Here is a 15712-nt window from a genome sequence, read left to right as displayed (position 1 = left end):
TGCCAATGGTTCCCGTGTAAGTCTCTCCTGTCTAGCATGGCCTAGATGACAGATTGAAATTGCCAAGCCTAGTTGACAGACTGAAATTGCCGAGCCTAGTTGACAGACTGAAATTGCCCGGCATAGTTGTCAGACTGAAATACCTACTCTCAGGGTTAGTCGTGTAAGTATCCCTATTCGGAACTGTCGAGACTAGTGCAGGAGCAACACTAACCGGAGAAGTCTTGGCCTCTTCTTTGAGGATCTCCACTGCTTGACCAATATCATTTGTTGGTCCATGACTAGGGTGCTTACTCACATTTCCGGCCAAACATATCTCTATGATAATTATCATACTCACCATAGCCAGTACCGTTGCCTGAATAAGGCTGGTTGTGCCAATTTGTGGTGCCCAAGAAGCCCGGCCTCGTTGCTCCTCAGTTGGGTTCAACTTGAACGTTCGAAATGAATTCCTGTGGGCGATCGTGAATCAGACTGGAAGGCCTACGCCATTTGTCGTCGGTGTATCCATAATCCTTCACTGGCTCCAAAAGTAGGAAATGGTTGGCCTTTTCCTCTCTTCAGCTTCGAAAATGGTCGGGCGGCTCGCAGGATCAAAATCTATGTTCTCTTTTGCTTCAACAAGTTGGTTATAATGCTAGAGGATATGGTTTTTTTTGGAGAATGCACAATGAGATTCTGTTGGGGTCTACCATTGAAGTAAATGCTAAAAAGAATCAAATTCTGCTCACCCATGGATGTGACTTCCATTAGTTGTCCATATGTATTCAAAACAATTATTCGAACCACCACGCCAATTTTAGCCACAAGTTCGCCAAGCCATATCAGAAAAAGTGAGATCCAATGCCTCAACTATTTACCTTCAGTTGAATTCGAGTTAAATATTCTTAAGCCTCTTCTCACCTTTGTAACAAAAGTGGGCATTTAAGTTTCTTCTTTAAAAATTTTAAAATGACTGATCGTGAATATTTTGAAATTACATTGATATGATGTTCTTGGATCACCGAATAATTACTCTCAAGTTTTGCATAACAGACAATGATCAGACCTGTCTAGTGGTAACAGCTGGTGCTTAATTTGGTGATAGAATTCACTACAAGTCAACACCATATGAGAATAAAGAAAGAGAATCACTAAGTTTAAAAAAAAGGGATGTGGAAATGCTGCTGCGCGGGCTGTGCAGTAGTGGCTATTGTGCTGCACAATGGGCTCATTTTGGAGTCCATTTTGATAATCCGAACCGTTCATATTTTAGAATATATCAAGTAGAACATGCCTGCAAAAAATCAAATTAATCGGATATCGTTTACCAATTTATCCACTCACATTTGTATCTACAAAAATAAATAATAATTGTGATTTAAAATATTAAAATGAATAGAGTGGATTAATAGGTAAACAATATGCGATTAACTTGATTTTTTGCTGGCTTGTTCTACTTGATATATTTTAAAATGTGAACAGTGCGGATAATCAAATGGGCCCATTTTGCCACACAGTAGCCACTGTTGCGCAGTCCGCCCAGCAGCATCCCCACTTCCGAGTACAAAGAGAAAACTATTCTGAATATTTCATTCTGTTTTAGCAGCTCAAACAAGAATCAATAGTGGGACATAGATTGGCAGAGGCTTTGAGTGAAAAAGCTCAATCTCCAACCAGTGATGATATACAAACAGAAAATTTATATAATTTTTTTTTTTATAGAAGGATGTGGCTTATTGTGAAATTTTTATTTTAAAACAAAACAACAAAACTCCTAAGAAGATGTTGTTTATTTATTAAAAAAATAGAAGATATTGCCATATTATTTTTATTTATCAAAAAAAAAAATTATGTATCAATTTGCTTGGTTCCATTTTTCCAAAAATACTTTTTAGAAAATTTTACTTTCTTATTTTTCGTATTTTTTTGTTTTTATTGATTTTTTTTAATATTTTAAGCATTTTTTTTTTTACTTTTTAGACACATCTAACATAAATACACCTAAAAAGTAAAAAATTTGTAATAAAAATTCACTAAAAACAAAAAAAAAAATATAAGAATTCAGTGCATTTTTTGTATTTTTATATATTTATTAATTTTTTAAAATATTTTTTCACAAATTTTTTACTTTTTAAATACATATAATTAAGGTGCATCTAAAAAAGTAAAAAAAAATATTTAAAATTTTAAAAATATTCACTAAAAATAAAAAAAAAATACGAAAATCAAAATATTCAGTTTTCAAAAAACTTAATTCAGAAAATTCAAACCAAACACATTTAATTTTTGTATAAGTTCTTGAATTTCAAAGTGACATCATCATCAACTTGCATGGAATTTGATAAAAATGAAGATTTTGTTAGATATCTTTTGATAAATAAAAAGCTTTTTTTTTATTTATTTTTTTATTCCAGTAAAAAGGTTGTTTATAATTTTGGCCATGTTTGGCACCACTTATAAAAGGTGTTTATAATTTTTTAAATTTTATTTTAGGAAGTCTTAAAAATAACTTAGATGAATTCAAAAGAATTGATTTTTGAAAAACTGGTCTTTTAAGGGGGGAGAATGTGAGAACCTGAATATAAAAATAAAATAAATAATTAAATAATAATTATTTTACAAACCTCAAATATTTTATTTGTGAATTTTAAGGTGCAAATTAAATGTTACTGAACGATTTTTTAATTAATTTTAAACATAAATAAATTTATAGTGAAAGTCTTTAATTTAGATGCAAGATTTATTATTTTAAAAAATATATGGGGCAAGTTAGTAAGTATATTTTGATATAATAATAGTTATATTTTATTTAAATTAATGGAGATAGAAAATAAAATAATAGAAAGAGATAATAATTTAAAAACTTTTGTTTCGATATATAAAAAACAACGCTAGTGTTCCTAGCAGCAGCAGCTGTAGCAGCCACGGGAGAGAGAGATTGGGGGAAAAAAAAAGGTTGCAACAAAGGAAAGATTGGGTGTTGTGACAACTACCTCCTTAATTAAGCAAATTAATTAAATTGATTATATTCTTATTGCTAATTATGTGTTATGTGAATTGTGTGACATATGGTATATGCTTGTATCACTACGCCAAAAAAGGGCATTAACGGCGGTTTTTTTAACGGCGGTAACGAAAATCGTCGTTAAAGGTATCATTAACAGCGGTTTTGTTACCGCCGTTAAAAAAACCGCCGTTAATTCCCACTTTTAACGGCGGTAACAAAACCGCCGCTAATGCCCAATCATTACCGCCGTTAATGACGGCGGTCTTTGCTGGCGAAACTCCGGCGAGCTCCGGCGAAACCATCTACAATAAAGTAGAAGTAATGTTTAAATATTTATTTAGGGAACATATTTCATGAAGAGTGGCTATGGTAGAGTGGTTAGTGTGGGTGGATGAGAGGTTGAGAGTTCAAGACTTGGGGAGTGCAAGAAGAAAGAATTATTTTTTGAAAAATTTGAACCTATTTACGGCGGTAAAAAACCGCCGTTTTTGGTCCTATGTTACCGCCGTTTTTGGTCGACTTTTAATGACGATAATTTACCTTTTTACGACGGTTGTACTTTTTCCGACACGCGCATAAACGGCGGTAACAAAACCGCCGTTAATACCGCCGCTAAAGCCCAATTTTGGCGTAGTGTATTGATTAATATTGTAGTGTTATTGTGAACAGATATGTAGCGTCATGGATTTAACCCGTATGAATCGCTAATTTTATCAAATTAAACTTTAATAATAGAATATGAAATTAGAGCTTAATTCATATTAGGAAAATTAAATTTAGTTTGATTTAAGTTATAATGTCGGAGATTAGTTTAATTTAAATGAGATTAATTAATTTAAGTAATGTTGATTTTAATTAATTGAAGTAATTGAAATATTGAAAGAAAAATAAAAGAATAGAATATGATAAGTCTATACAAGTGTCCTACTCAACTATGCATTCATATAATTGGGATATAGAGTATAATGGCCTTATGTTGAATAGAATTAGCCACGTAGAGAGAGAGGGGAAGATTGTGAGAGAGTAAAACTTCAACAATTCAACAAGAAGAAGAAGAAAGAAAGAGTTAGGAGGAAGGTAGAAAGTTGAGTTAGCAGGAAGGTATAAAGTTAGCTTGAATCCTCTTAAATCATTGAAGTAAGGTATGCTTCTCTTTTCAAATTCTTGAACTTGAGACTCCAACACTCATCATTTCCTAAGGTCAATTAAGATGGATTCATGGTTAATTGAGAGTTTTATTGTAGAAATGGACAAACTAGAACACGCAAGTTAAGTTAGGGAAGAATTGAAGGGAATTGGGCTTAGCTATAACATGCATGGCATGAATTCATGATATTTTATTTATATATATACATTTTCTTGCATGGACTTCATGAACTTCCTAAATTTTAAAGAACTTTCATTATGAAGTTTGAACTTAGAAGATTGAAACACATAGTCCATAGTTTGTCCTAGTTTTGGAGTTTTGAGCAACCAATTGGAAGAATTAATTCTAGTTTTGGGCATGCATGATTTCATTGTGTTCACACTCATTTCTTTTGCATGGGTTTTGTAGTTTGCAAGGAAATTCCACGAGATGTAAAGTCTTAAAGCTCAAATATACATATCTATGTCTATATATTTCAATTCAAAATTTTACTTGGTTTTCATGGGAAAACTTGAGTTGAATTAAAGTCATAAATTGTGTTTGATATTAGACTTTGTAAGTCCAAGTTATTCTCATGGATTTTGGGTTAAATTGTATGAAAATGAGCTTAATCTTTTACAAAGAATCACACTGCTCAAACAGAGCAGTTTTTGGATGGGTTGTGTGGCACTGCGGCACGTGGCTTGGGACCCCGCACGTGCGGAAAACAGGGCAGTGTGAAGGTGCATTCTGCTTAAATTGCACCTGCGGGAGCAGGTGCGGTGGTGGTCACCACATGTGCAGCTAGGACCCCCACACGTGCGGCCCTGTTTGGACAAACCCGGTTTGTTTTTGCACCTCTTTTTTCACCTTCCGGGCCTCCGTTTGCATGGTTTTCAAGTGTTTTCATAATCATTTGCATCTCATGAGTGCATTAGAATGAATAAATAAAAGATTAGAACCGAACGAATATAAACGAATAGAAATTGAATAAGTGAACAATCGAATCAATGGTATTGACTAAGGATTGAATGTAATTTTATTGTTGTGCTCGACTTTATTTGTCTAGGTCGAACGCCGAACCAATAGTACGTGTATCGAGAAGCCCACTGTGAGTAATAATGTTGTAAAGATATATTTAAATTGTATTTATTTTCTGAATGATAAATTATCTTGTTTCTGACCAGTTACTTTTTATCGTTTGAATGATGATCCTCGTTTGAATTGTGTTCGTGGCATTCATAGCATATTGTTATTGTTATTATTATTGATATCGCTATTGTTATAGAGATCTCTGTCAGTTCCAATCTTGGAACTATTGTTATTGTATGTTGGCCATCATTTGATTGTTCGGTCTTTTAAGACCTAGTGTATTGTTGCTATTGGATGTACCACGTATGACTTATATAATTATTGAATTGATTGAATTGAACGATTGATCGATAAATGATATTGATTGAAAAGTTCTATTGAAATCAAATGTTTCAAAGACAGAAGGACATCATTCTTAACCTCTTTACACATTTGTTATTCACTGGGCTTTAGCTCACAGTTTATTATATATATGTAGATGGCCAAGCACCGGATCAAAACTAGAGGCGTCAACCCGAACTCATGTTTTGTCAAGTCAGCCATTGTGCCTCATAATGAGGTTCCAAACGTGCACGAGTCGAGGCTTTTTTGGGGTGATTCAAACCCACCTTTTTGTTTGTGCTATATGTAAAGAATGTTTAAGACTTTTGTTTATACAATTCTGATGATGGGATTATGTCCCTAACTTGCATATTGTCTTGTATATGTATGGTTAGTATAAGTGGTTATGAATATGGCTATGTACATGGAAGTTTATTTTCATACAGGTCCTCACAGCTCATTGGGCATTATCTAATTATCGATTGGCTTCCGCCAGCCCCGTATCATGTATTATTGTCATATTTGGTAATCAGGCCTTTGGTAATCATGGATTACTGGCCGGTTATGATGCTAAACCTATAGGGACAGGTTTGGGTCGTGATAGGTGTGTTGTGATGTGTGTGGTAATCAAAGAATAGTTCTTATAGGTTTTTTTGTTTCTTTCTTCTTTATCCTTATTCTATTATTATTTAGTTTATTGATGGAGAGCTTGTAGGTTTGTGTATGTTGTATATATATATACACTGTTAAGAAACCTGAGGAAATAAATCGTGTGTAAAGAATGAGTGTAATTCTTAGTTTAAAAATTCTGTACAGAACCACAAATTTTAAAAATCAAATAATCATATCAAATAGATGAGTTTTGAACTGAAGTTTTTACAGTTGATTAATTACATATTGAGGCCTCATTTGGCAAGTGGTCTTTTAGCCAAAAAGCCAAAAAGTCACTAAAAAAATTAAAAAACCAACAATTTATACCAAAAAGTTATAGATTCCTTTTTCTCTCTACTTTTTGCACATCTTTTTGTAAAAAATAAAAAACTTATCCCAAACATACTAGTTTTTTTACATCATATTTTACCCAAAAAGCCAAAAAATTACTAAAAAATCATGTTTCCAAATGAGACCTAAATTGCATATCAGAATTTTCTCATAATTTTGGAGTCAAAGTCTATATTAACTGGTGCGTCCAGAAAACTGGTGCAAAACAGTGACTTCGAAAGTGTCGTTCTCTTTGGGTATAAATCCAAAAATTATCAAATCTATGTCATTAGAACCGGTTATGAGTCTAGTTTCTTAAATTTTTGGCCTTGCGTTGATTACTCGTGTATACTAAGAGAAACATTAATTTTTTAAAGTGCTGCAGAAAACAATCTGTTTTGGCATAATTAATTGTAAATAATTATTTTGACAAGAAAATCAAGTAAAACCAATTGGCTTTGAAACTTAGAATATATTAGTTGATATCTGGACGGTTTTGGAATTTTTCGAACAGCGTGGAGTGAGTTTTTAATTTTCAAAGTTAGCGAATAGATTGGGAAAACTTGTTTAAAATTCTGTTTTGTTTAAAAGTCACTTTTAATTAAGTTTCGATCTGAACCCATGTCATGAGTAATTTGAGACCTTGAAGAACATGAACTTAAGTATTATCTAAGAGTAAAGGTGAGTGGGGTTGAGCTATGTTAGTGAGCTTTAGTTTGGGGTTACTTAGTTTATTATTCCTTGTAGTATGTTTGAATTAGTAGTAATGTGTAGTTTTAATATTTTGTTCAAGGCACTAGTTGGACTTTCATACTTTATTCGAGGATTATATTATGCCGTGTTTAGGTGAGTAGTTGCATGCTACATATTTTTATAAATGTTCCCCCTACCCTAAACTTTTGGAAAATTAATGTAACAACCCTCACCACTGTTTACCGATAAACTACCGATTACTGCTAAACTGAGACTGATTATGATTGGTAATCGAACTGATTGAAATACTGGACTGACTGACTGGAATCTGAAACTGAATTGATTAAGTATACCTGTTATATTGCATTTCTATCTGTTGCTTATTTGATTATCTGTTCATGTTTTTATGTTTAAACTGCAAATTGAAGGCCTTATCGGCAGCCGAACCGGAAAGTGATTAGTGTTTTACGCTAATTGGGGTTTATATGATTTTATGGTGTATTTATCTGAAATTTGATTTGGTATGGTTAAATTAGATTAAATAACATTGTATTACAAGGTACATGTATTTACCAACTTGCCATCCTTGGTGGCCCACTACCTCAACATATTGAGCCTTGTACACACTTAGACAAACATTTTCTTCAGCCATTTTGAGAGTTCTAGCCGACCAAGAGAGAGTGAGGAAGAGAATTGAATTGTTCTAGAGAATTGGCTTGATAAACTTGAAGAGATTGTAGGAGATTTTCCTAATTGAACTTCTACACTTGTAATTGAAGATCTAGGTAAGGAATTCAACCTCTTGATTGTGTCCTTAAGTTGATTCTTGCATGGTTCATGTCTAATTGAGGAGCCAAGTCATGATTTAGTTCTAACATGTCGAATTATAGCTGAATTCATGTATGCATGCCTATATTATTGAATTTTGAGTTGATTCCATGGAAAATTGTCACATGCATGTTCATATTTATATTAAGTCCATGAATTCATCTTGTCTTTGAAGATATTAGCTCAATAGAGCATGTATTTAAGGCGTATAAGCTGTTTAACTTCATGCATGTTGCATGTTCATCTTGTTCATGAAAATTGGTTTGAAATTGGATTTATTTGAACTACATTTGGGCTTTGATTTTTACAATTGAGCTTTGAATCATGTTAAACTATAAGTTTTGAGGAGTTATCTGGAAAATTAGCCCAAGGGGATTGGTTTTGATGCATTAAAACTTGGTTTTGAGCTTGAGGTTCAAATCTAGAAATTCCAGATTTTGAACTCATGCTCGAGCGGGGTGATTGGCGCTCGAGCGTGAAATTCGCGCTCCCAGCACTTTACACTATTTTGATGTCCGCTTGAGCGGAAGAATTGACGCTCGAGCGGGATCTTGTGTCTTACGCTCGAGCGGGTGTCGAGCGCCCAATCGAGCGTGATTTTCACCTATCCAGCACTTTTGACTGTTTTGAAGTACGCTCAAGCGGATGAGTATATGCTCGAGCGGAAGCCTTTGTCTGCATGTCCGCTCGAGCGGATTAATCTACACTCGAGCGGGAACCCTGTTTTCTGAAAATGATTTTAAAGTGCACCTTTGCATCCTCATTTCATCCTAGGCATCCTTAGGCCTAGTTTAAGGTATCTTAATGAGGATATAGATATAGAACCACACCGAGGCAAATTAGGGATTAAATTATTATCTTTCCCAACTGTATAGCTTAGTGTGTGTGTTCAATCTGTAAACTGTGTAGGGTTGGCGACTGGGGACGCACTCTAGCTTAACTGTGGCCCAGAACTCTGTGAGTAACAACTGTGTAAAGATATGTTCAAAAATGATTATCTTCTGAACAATTGAACTGTACTGTTTCTGAATCGATACTGTTAATAGAATGAATGTATGTCCTCTATTCTGAACTGTATTGTGGCATCCTTAGCAACTACTATTACTGACTGTTACTGTTACAGAGATCTCTGTCGGTTCCCTTGTTGGAACCACTACTGTTTACTGATTGATGGCCATCATTGACTGTTCGGCCTTTCAAGACCTACTGTTTACTGTACTGTTATGCTAATGGATGTACCACATATGACTGTACTGACTGAACGACTGAAATACTAATTTAATGAACTGTTTTCATTACTGTAAGGACATTCATTATAAACCTCTTTACGCATTATGTTATTCACTGGGCTTTAGCTCACTGCTCATATATATATGTAGGTGTACAGGCACCAGACCGCGGCTAGAAGCGTCGGGGTAAGCTCCAGTTTTGTCAAGCCAACCATTGTGCCTCACTGCGAGGTTCCGAGCCTGTCAAGCTATGGCTTAGGGGTGTTTTAATTCCCCCCGTCTGTCTCTGTAACTGTTTTGTTAACTGTATAGAATGTTACTGTACTGTTTAATAGGGATTAGGTCCCTGATTTGAATGATTATAAATGTTGTACATGTTGTTCTGCACTGTGTGTATATATATATGTATGCATGAAAAGTCTTTTTGGCATACAGACTGTCACAGCTCATTGGACATTGTTTATTTACTGTATTGGCTTCCACCAGGCCCCTGTACTTTGTTTTATTGTATTACTGTTAAGCAGGCCTTCGGTAATCTCGGATTACTAGCCGGTTACGGTGCTAAACCCATAGGGGCGGGTTTGGGTCGTGACAATTAAATTGTTGTTTCAGGACTAAACTGTTTTGATAAATTATTATATCATCAATAGAATTAAATTATTTCTAAAACATGTGTAAATTTAGCATATTGTAAGCTATTTGTCATGGTCTCATGTTTATAATGGTGAACTACAATATTTTGCGAAATTGAATTGTATTGATTATCGGGACCATCTGTATATTTTAGTTCAGGGAAATTATTCCACTGTGTGTGGTGACTCTGGCAACTGGGGAACAGATTCGGGTTGGGCCGTGATGACTCTAGTGCTCAGTGATTGTAAGGAAAAGACCTAGGCTAGGCTAGGCTAGGTGATCTTCAATCGGATCGTCTTAGAAAAAAGGCCTGGGTTGCCACCTCGAGGATGACTCTTGGTTCGATATTGGATCCAACGGGCTTATTGCCTGGAGAACTTTGTGGCATGTTATTGTTATTCTTGGTACCCATAAAATTATTTGTGTTCATGTTGTAATCTGTTTTAAGTGGAAAATGTCATTTATCATGTTCTTGAGAAACATGAGTATTTTAACTGTTGAACAATGGAATCTTCTTTTTGAAACAGATTATCTTTATCAAAACTGTATGTCAATCTAGTTTCTATGATATATATCTTATTTTGGAATTGAACCATATTTTCAAAACTGTATTTACTATGAGAACCCGAATATACGAATCAAATAAATAATTAAATAATAATAATTTTACAATCTCAAATACTTTGATGGTGAATGTTTTTAATTTGGAGACAAGATTTATTATTAAAAAAAATTAGAGAAGAGGGTGTGACTTAAACTCTAGACCACAAAATTAATAAATAAAGCTCTCACCATTTGTGTTACATATAACTTATATATATATATATATATATATATATATATTGTATATTTATCTATGTATTTGACCTTATGTGTGGCCACCACTAGTATAAAATAAAATAAACACAAACCCTACTCTCTTATTTGTTCACAACACTAGCAGCCCTAGCAGCCTGTCGTGGGTTTATGAAGAAAGGTGAGGGGTGATTCAATCATTAAGATTATTGTTGTAGCCAAGAAGGAGAGCTTTGTGTGTGTTGTGCCATATAGCCTCTTAGGTTTTCTTCTCTTCTTTCTTTGTTCTTTATCCTTATTCTATTGTTATTTAATTCATTGATGGAGAGGTTTTAGGTGTATGCATTTTGTCTATATATATAAATATACTGTTAAGAAATTTGAGGAGTTAAATTCATGTATAAAGGATGGGTGTAATTCTTAGTTCAAAAATTCTGCACAGAATCACAAACTTTAAAAATCGAGGAATCATATCAAACGGATGAATTTTGAATTGAAATTTTTACAGTAGATTAATTACATATTGAATTTCATATCAGAATTTTCTCATAATTTTTGGGAGTCAAAATCTATATCAACTGGTGCATTCAAATCTTTCTAGAAAACTGGTTTAAAACAGTAACTTCGGAAGTGTTGTTCTCTTTGGGTATAAATTCAAAAATTATCAAATCAGTGTCATTAGAACCGGTTACGAGTCTAGTTTCTTAAAGTTTTGGCCTCGCATTGATTGCTCATGTACACTAAGAGAACCATTAATTTCTTTAGAGTGCTGCAGAAAACAACCTGTTTTGGTATAATTAATTGTTAATAATTATTTTGATAAGAAAACCAAGTAAAACTAATTGTGTTTGAAATTTAGGATATATTAGTTGATATCTGGAGAGTTTTGGAATTTTTTGAACAGCGTGGAGTGGGTTTTTAATTTTCAAAGTTAGCGAATAGATTGGTAAAACTTGTTAGAAACTCTATTTTATCTTAAAGTTACTTTTAATTAAGTTTCGATCTAAACCCATGTCTTGGGTAATTTTAGACCTTGAAGAACATGAGCTTAGGTAATATTTAAGAGTAACAGTGAGTTAGGTTGAGCCGTGTTAGTGCGCTTTAGTTTGGAGTTACTTAGTTTATTATTATCTTTAGTATTTTTAAATTAGTAGTCACGTGTAGTCTTCATACTTGGTGCAGGGCACTAGTTGGACTTTCATACTCTATTCGAGGATTATATTATTTCATTTTCAAGTGAGTGGTTTCATGCTACATATTTTTGTAAATGTTCCCCTACCTTGAACTGTTGAAAAATTTAATTGTTGTTTCAGGACTACACTATTTTAATAACTTATTATATTATCAATCGAATCAAATTATTTCTGAAACATGTGTGAACTTGGCATACTGTAAACTATTTGTTTTGGTCTCATGTTTATAATGGTGAACTACCATGTTTTGCGAAACTGATGTGTATTGATTATTGGGGCCATCTGTATATTTTAGTCCAGGAAAATTATTCCACTGTGTGTGGTGACTTTGGCCACTAGGGAACAGATCCGAGTTGGGCCGTGATGACTCTAGTGCTCAATGATTGTAAGGAAAAGACCTAGGTTAGGCTAGGTGACCTTCAATCGGATTGTCTTAGAGAAAAGGCCCGTGTTGCCACCCTGAGGATGACTCTTAGTTCGGTATTGGATCCAACGAGCTTATAGTCTTGAGAATTGTGTGGCATGTTACTTGTTATTTCTTGGTACCCAAAAAATTGGTGTTCACGTTATAATCTATTTTAAGTGGAAAATGTCATTTATCGTGTTCTTGAGAGACATAAGTATTTTAACTGTTGAACTGTGGAACCTTCTTTTTGAAATAGATTATCTTTATCAAAACTGTATGTCAATCTAGTTTCTATGATATATATTTTAATTTGGAATTGAACCCTGTTTTTAAAACTGTATTTACCATCCATGTTGCTACTTACTGAGCTATCAGCTGATTTAGTTGTTTATCACTTCTCGGTGTTAGAAGGACTTAGAGTGGACTCATGGTGTAACGGGGACTCAATTGCATGGACCTCTAGGACATACATTTATTTTTGTCTTAGATTGTTATGTCAAGTTGTGCATATTTATTTTTATTTTTATTAAGGTTCATTTAGGATTATTTTGATATGTGGACTGTTTATATCCCATAAGTTTGGATGGTATTGATTACAGTTGGTTATGCCGTTTATACTTGTAGCATGTCACTGGATTGAGTTTTGGTTATTTATTGTTGGACTATTATTTAGTTGTTCAATGTGATTATGGATTTGTGTTTAGGTTTATGTGTGCCTTGGGCAAAGGCCCTGTGAGCCACAGCCGGTCATACCCGGGTTTGGGGTATGACATTTACTATCCATATTGCTACGTACTGAGCTATCAGCTGACATAGTTGTTTATCCCTTCCAAGTGTTAAGTGTTAGAAGGACTTAGAGTGGACTCATGGCGTAGCGGGAACTCAATTGCATGGACTTCTAGGACATTAATTATTTTGTTTTAGCTTGTTATGTTGGTTTTGTGCATACATTGTGGTTGAATTTTATTTAGAATTATTTAATTTTATGGACGGTTTGTGTTCCATTTAGTATATTTTTTTGGAAGTTGGTTATGGCGGGTTTTACTATTTATTCTTGTGACTTGTCACTGGTTTGGGTTTTGATTTATTTATTTCTGGGCTATCGTCACATTTATTCTTTGTGATTTTGGATTCATGTTTAGGCAGGCTTATGTGTTCCTTGGGCTAGGTCCCTGTGAGCCACAGCCGGTCATGCCTGGAGTTGGGGTTTGACAGGCCTTCTCGAAAAAATGTGTGTAGTACTAGTATTGAGCTGTATTCGGACCTCGTGGTTATCACTTATTGGTCATCTCACAAGAGATCATTTTTCAATCTCGTTATGCTCAATGGATTACGGCAAAGGACCAAGACTAAAAATGCAGAGGTAACATAAGTTCTATTCTTTTCACTTTCTTGGATTTTAGTTGCTTCACTCAAATATAGAATTAATTTGTGATAATTTGAAATTTGTTTTAATAGGCTGCTGTTCCTCTTAGCAAATTATGAAAATTGGATTTATCTAGTTTTTTTATATTGTTGTCAATGTTTAAACTGCAATTTTATTTATTTAGTTTATTTTATTATTATTTTTAGTTTGGTTGTTCTTTGGTCAGGAAAAAGAGCTACTTGCGAAGAGCACAGGTTGGACATCCAAGCAAAGCCATTGGGATAGCACAATTTTTTTGCCACGGGATGTAAGTAACTCCTTGTGAATAACTTAAGCACATGGCCTTGTTTTTATTTTTCCAATAAGTAGCCACAGGTGTGGGACTTTCACGTTGATTTGATCCCATATGTTTCAACACTTATTTCCCTTGAAACTTTGATTCAAGGAATTTTGTGTGTGTGTGTGTGTGTGTGTGTGTGTGTGCACGCGCGCAACAGGACTACAGAGAGCACTATTTGTACCTTATGCGTACACAAAAGAAAAAAAGAAGAAGAAAAGAAGGTATTCTAAACTCAATTCCCAAATTTGCTCATTAAGTAATGTTTACCAGTTCATTTGGTAGTACTAGCAGCTTATATGGCCATGCATGATTGGGACAATTACTTGCAGTTTTTTTTCCCTCTCATTTATGTTTTGTTAAAACAGGTAAGTTAATTATTTTAACATTGATTTGATCACACAAAGCTTAAAACTTATTTCCTTGTTGACACATCCGCTAAGGAATTGTTTTTATGAGCAGTAAAAAAACCTGAGACCACCAATTTGTAACGTACACAATAAATTGTTTTCATATTTCCAATTCCCTAATTTTTTTCCCTTTAAATGATGTTTCTGTTTGACCTTTTTATTTGGCAAAAACAGCATTTGAGAGTCAGCACTTTGCAGCGGCAGATGTTCATGTGTGATTTTTCACTTTGGAATGGCATGAAGTTTTGTAGGCATAAATGGAACCAAATTGCACATGAAGATTATTTAAAGACTAGCATATGAAGCAAGTCAACTACTAACTTGTAAGTTGATCGTTTCGTTTGTCTTTATTACAGATATGGCCCAACTGATTTCAGATACATCACACAAGTGATATATTAATTTGTGCAGTGTTGATATTGCAATGCTGCCTATTGCCGTCAGACTTCCAAAGCATCCATTGCTGTTGTGTTCCGGAATTCTGCTGGTAATATTATTGATGGCAATGCCAATACCAGCGTCTTCCGCTTCTCAAGTGGAGGCGCATACTGTCTGTTTGGCCTGTCTAATGGTTCGTGCACATCATGCTATGCCTGTGGAGATTGAGAGCGACAATTGTCAGATTATTCAGCTAAGTGTAGCAGAAACAGTCCCTCCGTGGGAGTTGAGTGCTCTCATTTTGGACATTCGTTGGTTAGCTTCTCAACATCAGATGGCCTTCTCCTGGACTGGTCGTATGAACAACAAGGTGGCACACTAGGTTGCGAAGGCCCAAGCATCTAACTCACTCCCTGTTTCGTGGGTGGTGTGCCTCTTGTTGCTTTAAGTGAATTATTGTCATCTGATGTAACTTCTTCTGCAGTTTGAATGAAGATGCTAGTGTTCAAAAAAAAGAAAAAAAGAAAAAAAAATATAGCAATTAACAAGCTCTATGATCTAGTATGTATTTCCAGATATTGATTCACAATTACGGTTATATTTTTGTTGAACTTTCATCTTTTTTTGCCCAATATTGTATCCTTTTTATCCAAATTGTCTTATGAAATTTTGTGTAGAAGTTTCTTTCAATTCAAAAAGGACTGTACATTTTCAATTCAAAAAAGTAACCAACAGATCAAATCTATTCTTGGGGTTAGGAAAGGGGATTTTGTAAATACAATTTCTTTTTATAATTAAGGTTGGTTGGCGTTTTGCTTGATTGATGTGAATTTATGATGGGATTGCCTTATATCTCTAAAAGAAGGCCATTATGCAGTGTTAATTCTGCCAATGCGTGGTTCTAGGCTGTAGCAAGAAACTTCTATGGAGGCCCC

At 34.3% G+C, this 15712-nt stretch overlaps 1 protein-coding gene across 2 annotated transcripts in view; it reads left to right on the top strand.

Annotated features, from left to right (window-relative positions):
- Positions 1-14207, top strand: part of LOC114314059 (pentatricopeptide repeat-containing protein At3g12770) — a 255593-nt gene extending 241386 nt beyond the window's left edge. For both annotated transcript variants that reach the window (XM_082870004.1, XM_082870007.1), the window contains exon 5: positions 14150-14207. The gene's annotated coding sequence lies outside the window, so the exon portion shown is untranslated. The remainder of the gene's footprint in view (positions 1-14149) is intronic.
- The last annotated feature ends 1505 nt before the right edge of the window (positions 14208-15712 follow it).

Source organism: Camellia sinensis, chromosome 5 (genome assembly GCF_055761805.1).
Source record: "Camellia sinensis isolate YWXY chromosome 5, ASM5576180v1, whole genome shotgun sequence".
In the NCBI taxonomy this organism is placed as follows: Eukaryota; Viridiplantae; Streptophyta; class Magnoliopsida; order Ericales; family Theaceae; genus Camellia; species Camellia sinensis.
This window is presented reverse-complemented; position numbering and strand designations above follow the sequence as displayed.